Source organism: Colobus angolensis, unplaced genomic scaffold (assembly GCF_000951035.1).
Source record: "Colobus angolensis palliatus isolate OR3802 unplaced genomic scaffold, Cang.pa_1.0 Scaffold10, whole genome shotgun sequence".
In the NCBI taxonomy this organism is placed as follows: Eukaryota; Metazoa; Chordata; class Mammalia; order Primates; family Cercopithecidae; genus Colobus; species Colobus angolensis.
This window is the reverse complement of record NW_012110919.1, coordinates 20,111,408-20,130,830: the sequence shown is the minus strand read 5'-3', so window position 1 is coordinate 20,130,830 and position 19,423 is coordinate 20,111,408. Positions and strand designations below refer to the sequence as shown.

At 48.4% G+C, this 19,423-nt stretch overlaps 1 protein-coding gene across 1 annotated transcript in view; it reads left to right on the top strand.

Annotated features, from left to right (window-relative positions):
• Positions 1 to 3,015: 3,015 nt before the first annotated feature.
• The window catches only part of SSH1 (slingshot protein phosphatase 1), a 70,182-nt gene continuing 53,774 nt past the window's right edge, over positions 3,016 to 19,423 (top strand). The window contains exon 1 of the mRNA XM_011935922.1: positions 3,016 to 3,052. The gene's annotated coding sequence lies outside the window, so the exon portion shown is untranslated. The remainder of the gene's footprint in view (positions 3,053 to 19,423) is intronic.

Genomic DNA, 19,423 nt, shown 5'->3' with positions numbered 1-19,423 from the left:
CTGGCTTCAGGCTGAACCTGTCAGCCCAGATTTCTGATTCAAAACCCCATGTTCCTGGAGTTACTTGCAACCTAATCTGTTCTTGTCTTATGCATTTTTAAGGTCTTATTTTTTAGTTGCATTCCATAAATTTGCCATTTTAAAGTGTACAATTCAGTGGTTTTTAGTATATACATGAGATTGTGCAACCATCACCACCATCTAATTCCAGAACATTTTCATCCCCCCCAAAATAGGAACCCTGTACCCCTTAGCCTTCACCTGCAGCCTCCCCCTGCCCCATTCTCCCTAACCTTAGGCAACCACTAATCTACTTTCTGTATCCATGGATTTGCTTATTCTGGACATTTTATGTAAATGGAATCACACCCTTTGTGGCCTTTTGTGTCTGACTTTTTTCACTCAGCATCACGTTTTCAGAGGTCATGCGTATTGTAACATGTGGCAGTACTTCATTCCTTTTCATGGCTGTATAATACTCCATTGCATGGATGTAGCACATTTTGTTGGGACATTTGTGTTTTTTCTGCTAGATACATTTTCAGTTATTATATAAAGCATTATTTTTACCAAGTGCTAGTGACCTGATAAACATAAAGTAAAACTCAGGCAGCTTTTATTTGATCATAGTACAGCTGCAGCATTCCTTGCTGGGCTTTGAATGGGCTGGGATGTTTCCCAAAGGCAAGGTCTTCGTCCAGAGGTGTTGAGGTGAGAAGCAAGGTGGGATGGAGACAGCAAGTGTGTGTGGGGTCAGGAGACCTAGGCCAGGCGGGTTCTGCTGTGGTCTGCCCTCGCTTGAGTTGCTTCCTGTCTGTGGTCCCTGGCTCATCTAAAAGGACTGGATTACTTCTTTCATGTGTTCCTTGGCATATGTAGCTTCCCTGGAATAACTGACCTGAACATGGCCTTTCATCTGAGAACCTCGGAGAGTGACCAAGAATTAAATGATTGTGAAGTCCATACCCCCAAGTCACGTCATCACTCTTCAAAATGCAACTTCATAATGAGTCAGACACTTAACGGCAGCTCTTTCCTGACACAGTCAGGCCTGCTGCTGGCGTGGGAAACAGAAGGGGATCACAGCCCTCAGTCCTAAGGCTCTCCTTTCTCTTTTAATTTTTTTTCCCCCCAGTCTTTGATTATGTCACTTATGTCATTTTCCTGTGAATCTTATCTCAGTTCCTTTGTGTGAACAGGCAGAGCACAAGAATAGATAAATCAATAATTTTCAGGAATGGATCATAACATTGTTATTTCTGAGAAACGTTCAAAGTGACCAGTTTTCATGGGCAGATCGCCAGGCACTTTTTTGGATTGGACCAGAGTTTCTCAACCCACTGTTGATACTTGGGACCGGAACATTCTCTCTTGTTGGGGGACCGTCCTGTGTATTGTGGAATGTGCAGTACATGTGGGATCCTGTCCTCTACCCACTAGGTGCCAGTAGTGACCTCCAGAAAAAATGCCTCCAGACATCTCCCAATGTCTCCTGTTGAGAGAACTTGCTCCCAGTTGAGAACCACTGGGTTAGACCCAACATACTCTTCTCAGTTTGTTGCTGTTGTGACTTGTTTTGTGGTCAGTGAAGCCTTCCCTGGTCTCTCCACTTCTCCTTCAGTGTGGGGTAGGTGCCTCTGCAGAATCTTGTATGTACATCATAATATGATGTAGGGACTCCCAGGCCCTCTGGTGTACGTATTTTATTTTATTTATTTATTTATTCATTCATTTATTTTTGAGACAAAGTATTGCTCTGTCACCCAGGCTGGAGTGCAGTGGTTCAATCTTGGCTCACTGCAACCTCTGCCTCCTGGGTTTAAGTGATTCTCCTGTCTCAGCCTCCCAGGTAGCTGGGATTGTAGGTACGTGCCGCTATGCCCGGCTAATTTTTGTATTTTTAGTAGAGACAGGGTGTCACCTTGTTGGCCAGGCTGGTCTTGAACTCCTGACCTCAGGTGATCAGCCCCCCTCGGCCTCCCGCAGTGCTGGGATTCCAGGTGTGAGCCACTGCTCACTGCTCACTGCTGGTGTACTCATTCTTGGTTGAAGTTGCCACCTCCTGGTGGGCGTCCCTTGCTGCCCAGGCCCCTCCCTACATTATCTCTGGACCGTTTTTCCTTCACCCTTGGCTTCTGCCTCATTTCTGTCCTCAATCAGCCCTGCATCTCTCCCAGCCATCGCGGCTTTCCAGGTTTCTCTTTCCCATTCAATGGGCGCCTGTGTGCAACATAAAAAAACATGCCAAGTCCCAGTGGTGAGGAGTTGTTTGGCCGTGGGGTGTGTGTGTGTGTGTGTGTGTGTGTGTGTTGCCTTCTCATTTCAGTTTACTGTATGAAAGAAAAAAAATAAAAATAAGTCATAGGTACTTCTGGAGCCCAAGCTCTTGGCCTTTTAGCTTTCAGAAAATATTAAATATCTCTTTCTTGCATTTATATAAATAAACTGATAGCCTAGGATGTTTCGTATTAAACGTTTAAGTCTTTTCGGGAACCATCAAGAGCTTTCAAGACCCACAGACAGCCAGCCTGATTCCTGGCCACCTTCCACTGTGCAAGTCTTGCCTGGGATGGTTTTTTGAAAATGGTGTTCATCACTCAGCTGTTACTGCCTGGCTCCACGGAGGAAGTGAATTCTCTTTAAACACGACCCCCTCCCCTTAAAAGAGAAAAACAGGATAAGATCCAGAACAACCCCGGAAAGTTGAGGGCTGAGGGCTAAAAGACCGTGCTGGGTAATAACACCAGATAGGAAATGTTGAGCTAGGACTCCATCCCCTAGACTGTGGCAGGAATGTGGGTCAACATTTGGAAACCTGAAAATTCCCCCACGGAAATGACTCCACGGGACAGACCAGGATTGGTGAGGAAAGGGCAAGGCTGTTTAGAAGTAGCTAGGTTTCCTGGATGTCCTTATCTTTTTCCGATACCAGGGTGGAGAATGTGAGACTGCCGCCCGAGGCGTGTTGACAGTGGTGCCTGTGGTGTGATATTCTCTTTCTTTCTCTGTAGTTGGAGGCTGGCAGCGAAGAAGATAGAAAATTAAACCTCAGGTAAGTAGACTTTCAGTTTTTGTTCCTGAGTCTTTCTCCCAAGCAGGTAAGGAATGCTATTGTTCCTCTCCCAAAGGGAAAACCTTCAAAAAGAACATGCCAGCTTTGGGCCGGGTGCGGTGGCTCATGCCTATAATCCCAGCACTTTGGGAGGGCGAGGTGGGTGGATCACGAGGGATCGAGACCATCCTGGCCAACATAGTGAAACCCTGTCTCTAGTAAAAAAATACAAAAAATTAGCTGGGTGTGGTGGTGTGTGCTTATAGTCCCAGCTACTCAGGGGGCTGAGGCAGGGGAATCACTTGAACCTGGGAGGCAGAGTGAGCCAAGATTGTGCCACTGCACTTCAGCCTGGCGACAGAGCAAAACTCCGTCTTAAAAAAAAAGAATATGCCAATTTTTTAATGCCTTAGAAATTATACCTAAAGCACACATAAAACTGAAGTGCTTTAAAATCCATACGTATGTCTAGCCACTTTAATAATATTATATAACACTTTGAGGGAAAATAATTGCCATTATTCTGCCACCCTTACATTACCATTTTGAGCATTTTTTGGTAACTTATTATTTTTGAATAGAGGCAAAGTCTCACTGTGTTGCCCAGGCTGGTCTCGGACTCCTAGCCTCAAGTGATCTTCCTGCTTGGCCTCCCAAAGTACTGGGATTACAGTCATGAGCTACTGCGCCTGGCCTAACTTGAGCTTTTTTATGTATTTTCTTGCAGACTATTCTGCTTAAAAAATAATAATAATAATAATCTGCCCTAAGTTTTTCATCCTGCTTTTGGTAAGGTGTTCCTTTTGCGGTAAACACTTCACTGATTTGAAACAGATGCTCAACCCCCTAAATGTATCAATTCAGGGTGCTTTAATTGCGCTTATGAAAAATCTTTAGCTCTGCTCGTTGAAAAGATTCCAAGATGTAGTCCTCAGCTGATGTATTCACTAATGGACACCAAAAACATTTTCATTTTTTCTTTGCCAGAAATTAAGTTCTGCCTTTGTTTGGGTGTTTTGTTGGTTTATAGAAGATTCAGCCCTTTGTTATATTAATGTAATGTATTCCTTCATACCAAGGAGCCAGTCTTAAACTCTGACCTCATAGTTTTAAAAAAGTAAGCAAATTTTCAGGGATATTGTTTTTAAATATATATATATAGTCTGTTTTATCTCATGAGGGGAAGGAAAATTAATTGGAAAAGGAAATGTGTGTTTAGAAATTGGGGTCAACCGTTCATTACCGAGAGCAGGGTGTTTTGGTCAAACCCTCATGCAGAACTGGTAGAAATATGCTCAGTTTTTCTCCGATGTTTCTATGTGCTTGAGTAAAGGGAGGGGAAATACTCACTTTTATTACAGCACACATGATTTCTAAAGATTATGTGGGTAGGGAAACACTAGCCTGCAAGAATCAAAGAGATGTCTTTTTTCTGGGTCCTCGCTAGGGGACTTCTGCTTGGTCCTCACTTTTATTGTTATGCTCAAGACACAGGACACATTTACTCTGTCACCTTGGGGTTTTTGGTTGGTCAGCTCAGGGCCCATGTCAGGGTTCCCAGGCTGGAAGCAGCTGGACTCCCAAGTGGGGGCAGTCATGGGCCGAGTTGCAGATCAGACTGTCTGGGTGGAAACAGGGAAGGGGCGGAGTGAAAGTCTGGAGACTAACTGTCAAGAAGGAACTGAAAGAGGGCTTGTCCACCTCAGAGCAGCTCCTGCAGGCACCCAGCTCCCTTCCCCCCAACTCCCTCCCCACCAGCTCCTCTCTCCACCTGTTCGCCTCCCCAGAATCCCCTTCCCCAGATCCCTCCCTCCAGGTTCCCCTCACCTCACTCCTCATCTCCCTTCCCCCACTCCCCTCCCCCTTCCCCCACTCCCCTCCTCCAGATCCCTTACCCTAGATCCCTCCCTCCCTAGATCCCTTACCCTAAATCCCCTCCCCAACCTCCACTCCCCGATCTCCTCCCCCATCTCCCCTCCCTAAAGTCCCCTCTATGAGCTCCCCTTCCCCCGTCTCCCCTCTCTAAATCCCCTCCCCAAGTTCCCCTCCCTGAGCTCCCTTGCCTAAATCCCCCTCCCCCAGATTTCCTCCCTTGATCCCCTCCCCAAGCTCCTCTCCCATGTCTCCTTCCCATCTCCCCTCCCCCATCTCCCCTCCCTAGATCCCCTCCCCAAGCTTCCCTCTCCCAGATCCCCTTCCCCAGCTTCCCTCCCCCATCTCCCCTCCCCAGGTTCCCCTCTCCCAGATCTCCTCCTTAGCTCCCCACCTCCAGGTCCCCTCCTTGAGCTACCCTCCCCAAGCTCTTTTCCCCCAGCTTCCTCCTGGGGTTCCCCTCCCCATCTCACCTCCCCCAGCTCCCTCTTGGAGCTCCCCTTCCCCATGCTCCCCTCCCCCAGCTCCCTCTTGGAGCTCCCCTTCCCCATGCTCCCCTCCCCCAGCTCCCTCTTGGAGCTCCCCTGCCCCATGTCTCCTCCCCAGGCTCCCCTCCAGCCCTTTCTTAGGGTTGGAATCTCTTCCGTCTCTTGTCTCTCTCAGGGCTGTTGTTGATGAGAGAGCACTGAGCTCTGTCACTTAGACTATCTTTGGGGCAAACAGCTGTTTTTATTTTTTAATTACCTTTAATAGCTTATATCATAGTGGTTTCAGTTAAGAACTTATAAATAGCAGTGACATGAAAATGCGTATGTGGACCTTTCTCATTAGTATTTAACTTTTTTTTAAATTAAAACTTTTTATTTTTATTTTTTAGAGACAGGGTCTTTGTTGTCCAGGCCGAAGAGCAGTGGTGTGATCATAGCTCACTACAGCCTTGAACTCCTGGACCAAGCTGTCTTCCCACCTCAGCCTCCCAGGTAGCTGGGACTGCAGGCGTGCGCCACCACACCTGACTAATTTTTTTTTTTTTTTGAGACGGAGTCTTGCTCTGTCACCTGGGCTGGAGTGCAGTGGCCAGATCTCAGCTCACTGCAAGCTCCGCCTCCCGGGTTTACGCCATTCTCCTGCCTCAGCCTCCGGAGTAGCTGGGACTACAGGCGCCCGCCACCTCGCCCGGCTAGTTTTTTGTATTTTTAGTAGAGACAGGGTTTCACCGTGTTAGCCAGGATGGTCTCGATCTCCTGACCTCGTGATCCGCCCGTCTCGGCCTCCCAAAGTGCTGGGATTACAGGCTTGAGCCACCGCGCCCGGCTACTAATTTTTTTAAATGTGTTTTGAAGAGACGAGATCTCACTGTGTTGTCGAGGCTGGTCTCAAACTCCTGGGCTTAGGTGATCCTCCCACCTTGGCCTCCCAAAGTGCTGGGATTACAGGCGTGGTGACAGCTGCTGCACCTGGCCCTTTTCTTGCTAATAAAAGGCCCCTTTCTCTGCCTAGTTGGGAGCTGTGGGGGACCTTACAAAGGGGTGGGAAATAAAGCTTTGGTAGCTTTCCATATCGAGTTCTCAAAACAGCCCTAGGAGGGAGGTTTTCCCAGTTGGTGGTTGAGGCCCAAGATTGGAACTGGGAAATAACTGTATTTGAAGCGAGACCTCTAAGGCCAAGTTGATCCTACTCTGCTGCCTTTCTGGAGGCCAGGCTAGTAGTACCATTGAATTCACTGTCTTGGACGTACAGGTGCGGGAGTGTGCCTGAGGCCGCTGGGGTGGATTAGCAGCAGTGCCAGGGCAGCACCGAGGACTTATGCCAGCTGGTGGCGGGTGCCTCCTGGGATGTTGGGTCATTCTGACCACCACCGAGAGTCCTTCCGTGCCACTGTCAGCAGGTCCCCAACACCATTGTGACCACTGGGAGACCCTGGGCTGGAGTTGGAGACCTGTGTTCTCATTTAGGGTGGGATGCTGGCCTCTGGGCTTGTCCTCCTAGGTCCCCTTTTAAACCCCTCTTCAGCCACCTTGACGTCGCACTCACTTTTTTAGGCACAGAACACCATCCTGCCTCCTAACCTTCCTTGCTACACAAGAAAAGTTGTGTCCTGGTTTAAACTTTGACTGAAACGCATTCACATCTGTGTGTCAATTTGCATTTTCAGGCCTTTTCTCTCTGAATCTCTCCTAGAGAAGAAAATTATGGAATAGTTGGTGGTTTTTTGTTTGGCATCAGGAGAGTTAGGGAGAGATTTCTCTTTGTTTCCAATGGATCCTGAAGGTGAACTGCCATCACCTCATCTCTAAGAGGTGCTGTAGGGAGAAAAACTGGAGGTAGCAGGATATTTCTCTTTTCTCCCCTCTGTCTAGCCTTAATTAATAGTTTCATTTTTTGGGTCATCTAAAAAGTCAGCTGTGATTCATCCATATCCAATAAATTGCGGGGTCACATGGATCGGTTCTTCCGAGCCACCTGCCTTTTTTTTGTCAGGTTCCCTGGTGGCACCTCTTCACGTCCTCACACCTCTTCTGTCCCATCACAGAGGAACACCGCAGGACCTATCCTCTCTACCTTGGCATATTAGCCCCTGGTCCCTTGATGCTTCTTCCTTCTGGTCCTTGGAGTCTGTTCTGAGCTCCAGCGTCACCGGCGTTGCTGGCCTTTCCGCCCTCCCCTCTCGCATGCGCCTTTTCCAGTCCATCGGGACTACTCCCTGCTCCCTAATCACGCATGTTCCCTCGGCCCGTTCCTTTTCACTTGGCTGTAGTCCTCATGGCCAGCTAAAAGTGCTCCCACCCCAGATGTTTGTGATTTCCCTCTCTTCAGAGAAAGCAGGGAGCCCCTGGCGTCCCTCTCTGTGACAGGTGCCACATCCGCCATGTTGCAGGTCTGTGTGCCCTTGTCGCATCCCTAACTGCTCTCACATCCCTTAGGGACGGCCTCATTTCTCTGCCTTCGTGTAGCATTTAAACAGTTTAAATGGCCGGGCGCAGTGGCTCACATCTCTAATCCCAGCACTTTGGAAGGCTGAGGCAGGACAGATCTCTGGAGCTCAGGAGTTCGAGACCAGCCTGGCCGACATGGTGAAACCCCCTTTCTACTAAAAATACAAAAATTAGCCGGCCTTGGTGGTGAACACCTGTAATCTCAGCTACTTGGGAGGCTAAGGCAGGAGAATCGCTCGAACCCGGGAGGTTGCAGCGTGCCAAGTTCACGCCACTGCACTCCAGCCTGGGCAACAGAGCGAGACTGTCTCAAAATAAGTAAATAAAGGTTAACCGTCCAAATGGATTAACCTTTGACCCTGCAGTAAATTCCAGACATGTAGGAGAAACAGCCAGGTGTAGAGGGAAGGCAGTGGGGTTCTGAGTCAGGCAGACCTAGGTTTGGCATCTGGCTCCTGTACTGGTGGCTGAGTTCCTTTACCTTTGTGTGTTCCTACACCTCCGTGGGTCTCAGTTGTTCCACCTACAAAACAGAGATGACACTGTGACCTTTGAGGGCTGTGGAGTAGTTGTGTGATGTTCCTTGCCCAGGCCAGGCGCAGTGGCTTACGCCTGTAATCCCGATACTTTGGGAGGCCAAAGTGAGTGGATCGCTTGAGCCCAGGAGTTCGAGACCAGCCTACACAACATGGCAAAACCCCATCTCCGCAAAAAAATAGAAAAATTAGCTGGCCATGGTGGCGCATGCCTGTAGTCCCAGCTACTCAAGAGGTTGAGGTAGGAGAATCAGTTGAACCCAGGAGGTCGAGACTGCAGTGAGCTGAGATTATGCTGCTGCACTCCATCCTGGGTGACAGAGCAAGACCCTGTCTCGAAAAAAAGTTCCTTGCCCAGAATTAGGTCCACAGTGGGCTTGGTTGCTGTGCTTGGTCTTCACAAGGTGTTGCTGACGTGCGGTGTTAGTTCATGGCACAGGAGAATTAGAGGGGCCGACTCCTGCAGGTACTGCGGCCCGGCCTGAGAGGGCGCCCACCATGGATGCTCTTTGACTTGGAGCAGCCTTCCTGCTTTACCCGGCTATATTACTATAAGATGCAAATAAGAATACAGACTTGGAGGAAGCAGTATTGTAACTCAGACAGTTTTTCTGCAGGCCTTCTGGGAAGTGTCTCAAGAACTGATCATCTCACACCCGGCATGCAGATGATTGCAGCAGAGCAGGATGGATCCAGTTCCCTTGCTCTCCCCTGCCTTCCGCATGTGCAGGCTGCTGCTGGCCGCTCCCAGTGCCTTTGGAATCTGTGCTCTTCAGACTGTGGGAACTGGTGAGCAGATGGCCCTGCTGGCGGCAGCTCCTGGCTCCCTTGCCATCCTGGGAGCCGGCTCAGTCTGGCATGAGACATAAGTAGTTGGGGGCCAGGTAGGACACTGGGGAGATAATATTGTCCCCAGGGTGTGGATCAGGAGTGAAATTTTTTTTTTTTTAATCCAGCGTTTCCAAGTCAAGTGTGGGAACATGGTCATTAGAATTATTATAATTTGGTGATTCGTGATTGCCTGCCCTAGCAAAGGTATGGGCCAGAGCGAGTGGCAGGATATTGTCTCTTCTGTTTTATTGGGTTTCTGTGGCAAACTGTGAACTCCCCTGACTCCTCTCCCTTTCTGTCCACACTCCCTTCCCCTTTTGGTCTCCACCTGGAAGTCTCCCAGGGACCCCATTCTCCTTACAGCCTTCTGAAGTGTGGTTTTGCCTTCTCCCCCTCCCCTACAGTGTCTGAGTGGATGGGGTTGGCATGTCATTGTTCTGCAGACCATACTTCCCCTCTTGATTGAATATCCTTAGTTTTGCAGCTGTCTACCCTCTGGGGTTCCTCCCTGCCCTTGGCGGTCCATCTTAGCCTGGATTTTATTGTCTTTGTTGCTAGTCTGTCCAGTTAAGTCCTGCCAAGAGGTGTCATGCACCCAGTGCATCCAAATTCTGTGTCTGTGCTGGAGATGGACATGTGCGTAGGTTACTGTATCAGTCATCGCTTGCCGCATAACAAGTTACCACTAACTTAACAGTTAAATAATATATATATATTTTTAATTTTATTTCTTTTTAATTTGAGATGGAGTTTTGCTCTCGTTGTCCAGGCCGGAGTGCAATGGCACAATCTCAGCTCACCGTAGCCTCTGCCTCCCAGGTTCAAGCGATTCTCCTGCCTCAGCCTCCCAAGTGTCTGGGATTACAGGCACGTACCACCACGCCTGGCCAATTTTGTATTTTTAGTAGAGATGGGTTTTCTCCATGTTGGGCAGGCTGGTCTCAAACTCCTGACCTCCAGTGATCTGTCTGCCTCGGCCTCCCAAAGTGCTGGGATTACAGGCATGAGTCACCATGCCACCACGCCTAGCCAACCACCACACCCAGCCCAAATTTATTATCTCACAGCTTCCATGGGTCAGGAATCTGCACACGGTATAGCTGGGTTCTCTGTTCGGGGACTCACAAGGCTTGCTGGCCAGGGCTGGGGTCTCATCTGAACCCCAGGGTCCTCTTTTAAGCTCACACGGTTCTTGGCTGAATTCATTTTTTCTTTGTCCGCTCTGTCGCCCAGTGGAGTGCAGTGGTGCGATCCGGCTCACTGCAACCTCTGCCTCCGGGGTTCCATTAATTCTCCTGTCTCAGCCTCCTGCGTAGCTGGGACTACAGGTGTATCCAGCAAATTTTTGTATTTTTAGTAGAGACGGGGTTTCACCATATTGGTCAGGCTGGTCTCGAACTCCTGACTTCAGGTGATCCACCCGCCTCAGCCTCCCAAAGTGCTGGGATTACAGGTGTGAGCCACCACGCCTGGCCTGAATTCATTTTCTTGCAGCTGTAGAGAATTCGTGGTGCTTGCTTCTTCAAAGCCAACAGGAGAGTCTGCCTCTGTAGGGTCTTACGACAGATTGTTATCACCAGAATGACTGTCTCATCACCTTTAATGTGCAGTGCAGCCTAATTAAGGGAACAGCTCTCCCGTCTTGTTCTCTTGTCCCTCCCACATTCAAAGAGAAAGGCTCACTCGGGTGCATGCATCTGGCAGAATTCTGCCCACCAGTCAATCTGTGTGTATTCTAGGGATGCCCCCAGTCTAATATAGAGAGAACACATGTAAACAAAGAGGTTTCCATTCAGTGTTACAGAGGTGCCTAGTTTTGGGATGGTAAGGGGTGCCTGGTGCTCATGGGAAGAGACCAGGAACATGGGGAGCAAGCCTTACAGAGTTTTGACACCACCCTGGTGAACGCTGGTCCCCTCCGCTCAGCACCCATGTGCTTGTTCATGCTCTGAGGCTTAGTGTCTCTTGGATTTGCCCCCACCTTGAATATGTTGGCCTTAAAAATAACCACCCATGTTGATTCTGTTTTGTTTTTCCCACAGCTTTGGACTTAGGGAGAGATGGGCATGGGTTTGGCTCCTATGTCTGTCCTTTGTCACCTCACTAGGGTATTGTATGATCTTGGGCAGGCCTTAGTTTCAAATGGCCAATATAGTACGCAGCTGTAGGGTGGTTGTCAGAATTAAATGTGCTCATGACGCAAACCCTTTCTCCCGATAGTAGACATTCAACAAATGCCCCCTGCCCGTACTTCCTTCATGGTAACAGCTTCTGTTGAAAGTGATTCATGTCTTCCTTTTTCTTCTCACAGGCATTTTTCTCTCCTTAGTGTTTCCTTGGCGTTTTGTGCTTGCTCTGTAGAATACGTACTTAGGTACGGAAATGTTTCCTGTAATGCAGGACTGGCTGCATAATTTGTGGAGCCCAGTGCAAAATGAACATGGTAGAGCCCCTTGTTAAACGTCATTAAGAGGTTGGGCGCAGTGGCTCATGCCTGTAATCCTAGCACTTTGGGAGGCCGAGGAGGGTGGATCACCTGAGATCAGGAGTTTGAGACCATCCTGGGCAACATGGTGAAACCCTGTCTCTACTAAAAATACAAAAATTAGCCAAGTGTTGTGGCACATGCCTGTAATCCCAGCTACTCGGGAGGCTAAGGCAGGAGAATCACTGGAACCCTGGAGGCAGAGGTTGCAGTGAGCTGAGATCACACCACTGCATTCCAGCCTGGGCAACTGAGTGAGAATCTAGCTCAAAACAAACAAGCAAACAACAACAACAAACATTATTAAGAATTTCAAGATGGCATGAGCAGAGTGTTAAACCAAGCGTGGGGCCTTTCTGAGCACATATGAAGAAGCTGGCCTTGCCCACTAGACTGTGAGCCACCCTAGGGACAAGGCCTGCCTGACCTCTTGACTCACAGCGCCCAGTTTGCCCTGAATAGGCCCTGGAGGTCTTGTAAATTGAGTATTGTTTCCTGTTGAGCAACTAAAAGTTGTCTTGGACGTTCAGGAAACAAAGGACAGAGAGATTCTTCCCACCATTGCCTCCATTGCAGTTTAGTAACATCGGTGCTGTTAGATCAGTCTCAGTACCCCTCTGTCCTCATCTGTCTGCTTGTGAGCTGTTCATTCAACAAACATTTATTGAGCTCCTACTGTGCGCCAAGTCCTGTTTTAGGGGCTGGGAATATAGCAGCAAACAAAACAAAGATTCCTGCTCTGGAAGCTGACATTCTGTTGAGGGAGACAAGACAGTAAGTAAAATAACAAGCACAATAATCGTATGTTGGTAAGTGCCCAGGCAAAAAAAAAATAAAGCAGGGATGGAGGAGAGAAAAGGGAACACCCATACTCCACTCTGTGAATTGCCTTGTGTGCATTATTTCATTTAATCTTTGTGAAAACCCTGTAAGGACATTTAAATTCCCATTCCCTGGATGAGACGACTAAGCCCCAGAGAGGTCAGTGGCCTGTTTTTATTTCGTAGAAAACCGTTGAGCTGAGGCCCTCATACTCCGTGTCTCATTGACTCCAAAACCTGTGCTCTTCACCCCAAAATCCAAGTGCTGTCTTTCCTTTTCCTCCTCCCTATGCGTCAGAACGCACACTGGGAGACAGAATGGAGTTTATCAGAAGAACCAGGCTTTGCAGCCCATTCTTCCTGCTTGAGCCATTAGCAGCACCACTATGTGCTTGGGCAGGTCCCGTCACCTCCCTGAGCTCTACTTAAAGCAGGGATTGTCATGTATCCCCTTCATGTGCAGCAGCCCAGAGAGCATCCGGGTGGTAATGAGGCCAGCTTCTGCCGGCTGCAGGCTCTGGGCTTGGAACTTTCTGCACTTGCTATCATCTTGTAGTCATAAGCCTGCAACGTGGGACTCTCCTCATTTTAGGAAACCAGTTCCACGAGGCTGGTGGGAGGCCTGAGCCAGGGTTTGAATGCAGGCTGCTGTGATTCAGGGACCTGAGTCCTGCCCCGACCCGTGTGGCCTTATAGGTAGTGGCCTCCCATTGACTCCCACTTTTAAACATTGGGGCATATAGACTTATCATTCTGGGGCCATTGTGCTGTTTGGTTGTTCCTTTTGGTTTAACTCGGGTTTTATTTCTGCAGTTTGTTGGAACGTTTGGTTTGAAAATCAGAATTTGCCTTCAATTTTTTTTTTCTCTCTCTCTCTTTTTTTCTTTTTGAGACAGGGTCTTGCTCTGTTGCCCAGACTGGAGTACAGTGGCATGATTACAGCTCACTGCAGCCCTAACCTCCTGGGCTCAATTGGTCCTCCCACCTCAGCCTCCCAAGTAGCTGGGACCACAGGTGCACACCACCATGCCTGGTTAATTTTTGTATTTTTCGTAGAGATGGGGTCTCACTATGCTGCCCAGGCTGATCTTGAACTCCTGGACTCAAGCAATCTGCCCACATCGGCCTCCCAAAGTGCTGGAATTATAGGTGTCAGCCACTGTGCCTGGCCATATGTATATGTATTTTTTTGAGATGGAGTCTCACTTTGTCACCAGGCTAGAGTGCAGTGGCACAATCTCAGCTCACTGCAACCTCTACCTCCGGGGTTCCAGTGATTCTCCTGCCTCAGCCTCCCAAGTAGCTGGGATTACAACCATGCGCCACCACCCTCAGCTAATTTTTTGTATTTTTAGTAGAGATGGGGTTTCACCATGTTGGCCAGGTTGGTCTCGAACTCCTGACCTCAGGCGATCCACTCGCCTCGGCCTCCCAAAGTGCTGGAATTACAGGCTTGAGCCACCACGCCCAGCCCTATATATATTTTTTAATTAGAAAACTCATTTTAGAATGGGGACAAATGAGGACAGAGACGTGAAGAGTTAATTCTGTCAGAACTTAATTAAACTTTTCATTAAGGTTAACATAAAATGAGTTTTGCTCAGAGTCTAGTAGGTTTCATTAAACTTTTGAAATACCAGTACTTAGACTTCAAAAGAATGCCTCGGGGCCCTGGTCTCCTTCCTGTGCACTTAGCACATGGCAGGAGCGTGCGCACATGTGTGTACACACCAGGAATGTGCATACAAGCTCAGCTCGTAGGTAGCAGTGTTACCAGCGGTCATCTTCATGATAAATGGGACAAAGCTGTGAGATGGAGTCAGAAAACCTTGGGTCCGTCTTGAGATGCGTCATCTGCTGTGCAGGCTAAGGCACGTCTCTTCACTTCTCTGGGTCCCTGTCTCCCACTGTGTAAAGTGAAAAGACAAGATTAGATGATGGCCTCCAAATTTAAGAATGAGAGTCCTCAGAGCCACCAATCTAGATCTGTGTTTATATTGTGCTGCTCATCATTTGCTGTGTATTTGTAACTGACTCACGAGTTTTATTCCCACAGTGAGAGCAAGGTCATGCGCTTGTGGAGGTCTAGCTGGGTCAGGGCTATGGTCTGACCCTGCGATGGAGAATACCAGCCTGGCTACCGAGAGGAAGTGATCCTCTGCCGGGACTCACCTCCTCCTCCGCAGAGCTTAGCCTGCCGCGTCTGCCCGCAGGAGCAGAGCCACACACAAAGCAGCGTCCGTTTAGAAAGAGAGTACTCACATCTTTAGAACTCATCTTTGGCATTCATTGTTCTGTGGTCAGATCTCTGGATTTATGGCTTATTAGAAAATTCCTGAGACGAGGAGGACATCCAGACAGGTTGTGCTGCTTCAAGGAAGCTGAAAATGAAAAAACAGGATTAATCAAAATAGGATTAATCAAAATCCAGAGGAGCCATCATTTTCTTCTTTTTTTCTTTTCTTTTTTTTTTTTTTTTTTTTTTTTTTTTTTTTTTTGAGACAGAGTCTCGCTCTGGCCAGGTTGGTCTTGAACCCCTGACCTCAAGCAATGCAGTGGCATGATCTCGGCTCACTGCAGCCTCTGCCTCCTGGGTTCAAGCGATTCTCCTGCCTCAGCCTCCTGAGTAGCTAGGACTATAGACGTGCACCTACATGCCTGGCTAATTTTTTGTATTTTTAGCAGAGATGGGGTTTCATCATGTTGGCCAGGTTGGTCTTGAACCCCTGACCTCAAGCAATCTAACCACCTCGGCCTCCCAAAGTGCTGGGATTACAGGCATCAGCCACTGCACCTAGCCCCTGAGAGAAGCCATTTTTAAAGCTAACTGGATGAGTGGGCTGGAGGGTGTGGGGGCTTCTGCTTTGTGGGTGTAGTCAGTGTCGGGGTGCAGGGGGATGTGCTGATGAGGAAGCCACGCTGGCCAGCCTGCAATGCGGGGGCAGAATTGCAGTGAGATGCAAGAGACTGCCGCATAAATGAGTACATGCTGGGAGAGCCTGCGTGTGGCCAGAGCGGGGCCTCTGGATGGGACATCAGCCTTGCCGCTTAGCTCACTTGCGTGTCTGATCCTGGGCCCGCCACCTGTCTTTCTCCTCTCAGAGGCCTCCAGAGGGTCTTGTTCTGTGTACGGTGTCTGGCCCTGGTCCATACCCACCAGCCGTCATTTTTGGTGCCAGCCCTTCCTGCCGCACTTGTTCCCCTCCAAAGACCAATGTTAACCAAGTGACACCTAAGAGGAAAAACCCAGCCTTGACCTGTTTTCCCGCAAGTTCCTTTGAAACCCGTGCCAGGCTTTTATCTGGGAAACATCATTCTTGAGTGCCTTTACTTTTACAGTTTTTTTTTTTTCTTTCTTTTCTTGAATGGTTACTTTTGAAGCTATTTTTAAAAAGACTTTGTTTCAGAGAAGGCTGTTCAGAGGTCCTGTGTTAGGAAATGCCTGGTCTCTCCCTGTGCCCACAGAAGTCATTCCTGGTCCAGGGCTGGCACGAACTTGCCAAGAGTCCTCGAGGCGTGTTTCCCCAAATCTGGACCCAGTCAGAATTCCCACAGGAAGGGGCCATCAGTGTGGTCTGGAAAGAGCCAGGCTGGCTGCAGCATCTGGAAATCACTTGTCACTTCCCAGATGACCAGGCCCACCCGTGCCACGCTGTATCTGTTGCAGCTGGGAGTCTAGGAGTGGTTCTTTAGGTCTGGAGTCAAGGCCACTGACCTGTCGGCTGCCCCTACAGCAAGAAGGCTCCCTAAGGAACCTACCTCCCAGGCCTTGGGGACTCCTCCTGACCAGGCCCCACCTCGCGAGGTGGAAGGGAGAAGAACCTCTTGTGAAACAATGTGGTAATTGAGGTGGTTTTTACTTAGCTATTGGCTTTATCCATTCAGCTGATGTGTATTTAGTGCCTAAATATGGGTTCTTTGTCAAATACCAGGGATTCCGTGTGAAGTGAAAAAGAGTCCTTATCCCCCAGGGGTAACGTATTGTATCTACAGTAGTGCCTTCCAAAAAGGATTTGAAGCACCCTACAACATTCATAGAGAGCAATAGAATTTAACATTAGTGAGAAAATCGGGACATTAAGAAAGCAGAAGAAAATAAGATGAAGTAAGGGGAAGGTTTGTACATGGAATACATGGCATAGCGTTGGTATGGTTACCAGAATGTGGCCACAGATCTGACTTGGAGCTTCCTGGTAGTCAAAGCAAAGAGAGAAACAAGATCAATCTCTTGATTCATGGTGTCCTGAAAACACCAGCAGATCAGTTCTTCGGAAGAACTCTTCCTGATAGATACCTGTGGGTGTTCACAAGGAAGCCCAGCATAATGGGTGGACAAACAAGTTGTCTTAACAGGGAGAGCTGATGCTGCATGCCTATCCCACCAATTACCCTGGGTATTTGTGGTCTTAAGAGGTGAGGTCAGCAGCAGCGCTTGGTGCCAGAGCTGCTGGCCACCCCAGCACTGAGACAGGATGCTGAGTCACATCCTGCAGGGCTGCGGTATCCTGGCTTCGCGTGCCCTTCACAATGGGAGGCCTGCATGGGCAGGTCGGCCTCTGCTGTTGCAAACGTGTGGTCTCCAAGCAGAAAAATGCTAAAATTAGATCTTAAATGGTCCAGAGCCATGTGTGTGAGAGGCCCTCAAAACCTGGACACACACAGAACGATGAAGGGCTCTGCTCTCGTTCTCTTCTGCTCTGGGCACGAAACAGGGCCACTTCTGTTCTGGAAAACACGGAGAGGGAAAACAGTGCTGAGGCAGGGAAGATCTTGCTTGGTGAGGGTGAAACTATGCAAGAGATGAAAGGGGAAAGTCATGAAATATGACTGTACCAGTGGTCAGTAGAATCATCTGAAGCTTTTATCACCTACTGATAAAGAAAAATTACAGGTAATGTTTTACCAAAATCAAATTAAATGGAGATTTAAAAAAATAACTTTAAAAAATTTGGCTGGTTGTGGTGGCTCATGCGTATAATCCCAGCACTCTGAGAAGCTGAAGTGGGAGGATCTCTTGAGCTCAGGAGTTCAGTATCAGTCCTGGCAGCATAGTGAGACCCTGTCTCTACATAAAATTAAAAAATTAGCCGGGGATGGCGGCACATACCTGCGGTCCCAGCTACTCGGGTGGTTGAGGTGGAAGGATCGCTTGAGCCTGGGAGGTGGAGGCTGTGCTGAGTGAGCCATCATCTCCCCACTGCACTCCAGCCTGGACAACAGAGCAAGACCGTATCACAAAGGAAAAAAAAAAATTGGTAGCTCGAAAACTTGCAACGCTCCCAACACATAGAAATGATTAATACTCAAGGTCATGGATACCTGAGATACTCTGACTTGGTCATTACACATTCTATGCATGTAACAAATACATGTCTTCCATAAATGTGTAAAATACTACGGCGATAAAAAATTCTCATTAATTTTGAAATAATTTCCAACTTACGTAAGAATTGCAAGTACAGTGAAAAGAACTTTTTTTTTTTTTTTTTTTAACCATTTGAAAGTAACTTGTCAACCCGCTACTCCATTACCCTTGGAATACAGACCAGGGCATTCTCCCACAGACCCGCAACACAGCCATCCACGCAGGACACTGACTCTGATGCATTCCCACCGTCTAGTCCTCTAACCCCATTCCAGAGTCACCATATGTCCCAGTGTTGTCCTTCGTAACAAAAGGATCCTTGCAAAAGGACTGCCATTGCATCTAGATGTCCTGTCTCTTGGCTCTCCTGCAGTCTGGAACATTCCTCAGTCTTTCTTTGACTCTTGTGGCCTGGATTTTTTTTTTTTTTTGAGTCGGAATCTCACTCTGTTGCCCATGCTGGAGTGCAGCGGTGATATCTCAGCTCACTGCAACCTCCACCTCCTGGGTTCAAGCGATTCTTGTGCCTCAGCCTCCTGAGTAGCTGGGATTACAGGCGCGCTCCCCCACGCTCGGCTAATTTTTGTATTTTTAGTAGAGAACGGGGTGTTGCCATGTTGGCCAGGCTGGTCTCGAACCCCTGACCTCAAGTGATCCACCCACCTCAGCCTCCCAAAATGCTGGGATTACAGGCATGAGCCACCGCAGTTGACCATGACCTGGACATGTTTGTGCCTGGGATTGTCAGTTTGCAGAGTGTCCCTCAGTGTGAGTGTGCCTGATGTTCCTGTGTGATTCCACAGGGCGTGCATATTTGGCCGGAACACAACCCAAGGGATGCTGCGTCCTCTTTGAATCCCATAAGGTGGCATGTGATTTCCTTTTGTCCCGCTGTAGTGACATTCACTTTGGTCACTAAGGTGGGTTTTACCAGGCTTTTGCGCTGTACAGTTATTCTTTTCCCCTTCATCATTCAGAAGCATTTCTTGAAGAGATACTTTAAAATTATGTTAATATCCTGTCTGCTATCAATGTCTGTTTCAGTTATTTGTATTTTTCTATTTTATTCATTGGTTTATAATCTGATTCTTAAATTGTTGACATTCATGCTCGGATTGTCCTTGTGGACAAATTGGGCCAGTGGGATCTCATCCAGGCTGGCTTCTGTGTCCCTTTGACATGTCCACAGCATTCTTTAAGTGCTTCGTTGCTTTCTGGCAACAGATGCTCGCTCCCCACTTGTGGAATCAGTCCTTTATCCAGGGGGCCCTGGTTCCTTTTAGTGGAAAATGAAATTTAGGAGCCAAGCTAGATCTGCTTATTGCTGCTGGGGTGTTGCTAACCACAGGCCTGTCAATGGGCAGAATTAGGGAGCAAGTGTATGTACATGCACACACACACCACGTGCATCTATATTTCAATATGTGGAAAACTGTGAGTTCAGACTGACACCTTCAGTTCTGATGCAGCACCTTGGGGTTCATTCTAGTTTTGTCTCTTCCATATTCATGACTCCCATCGTCCC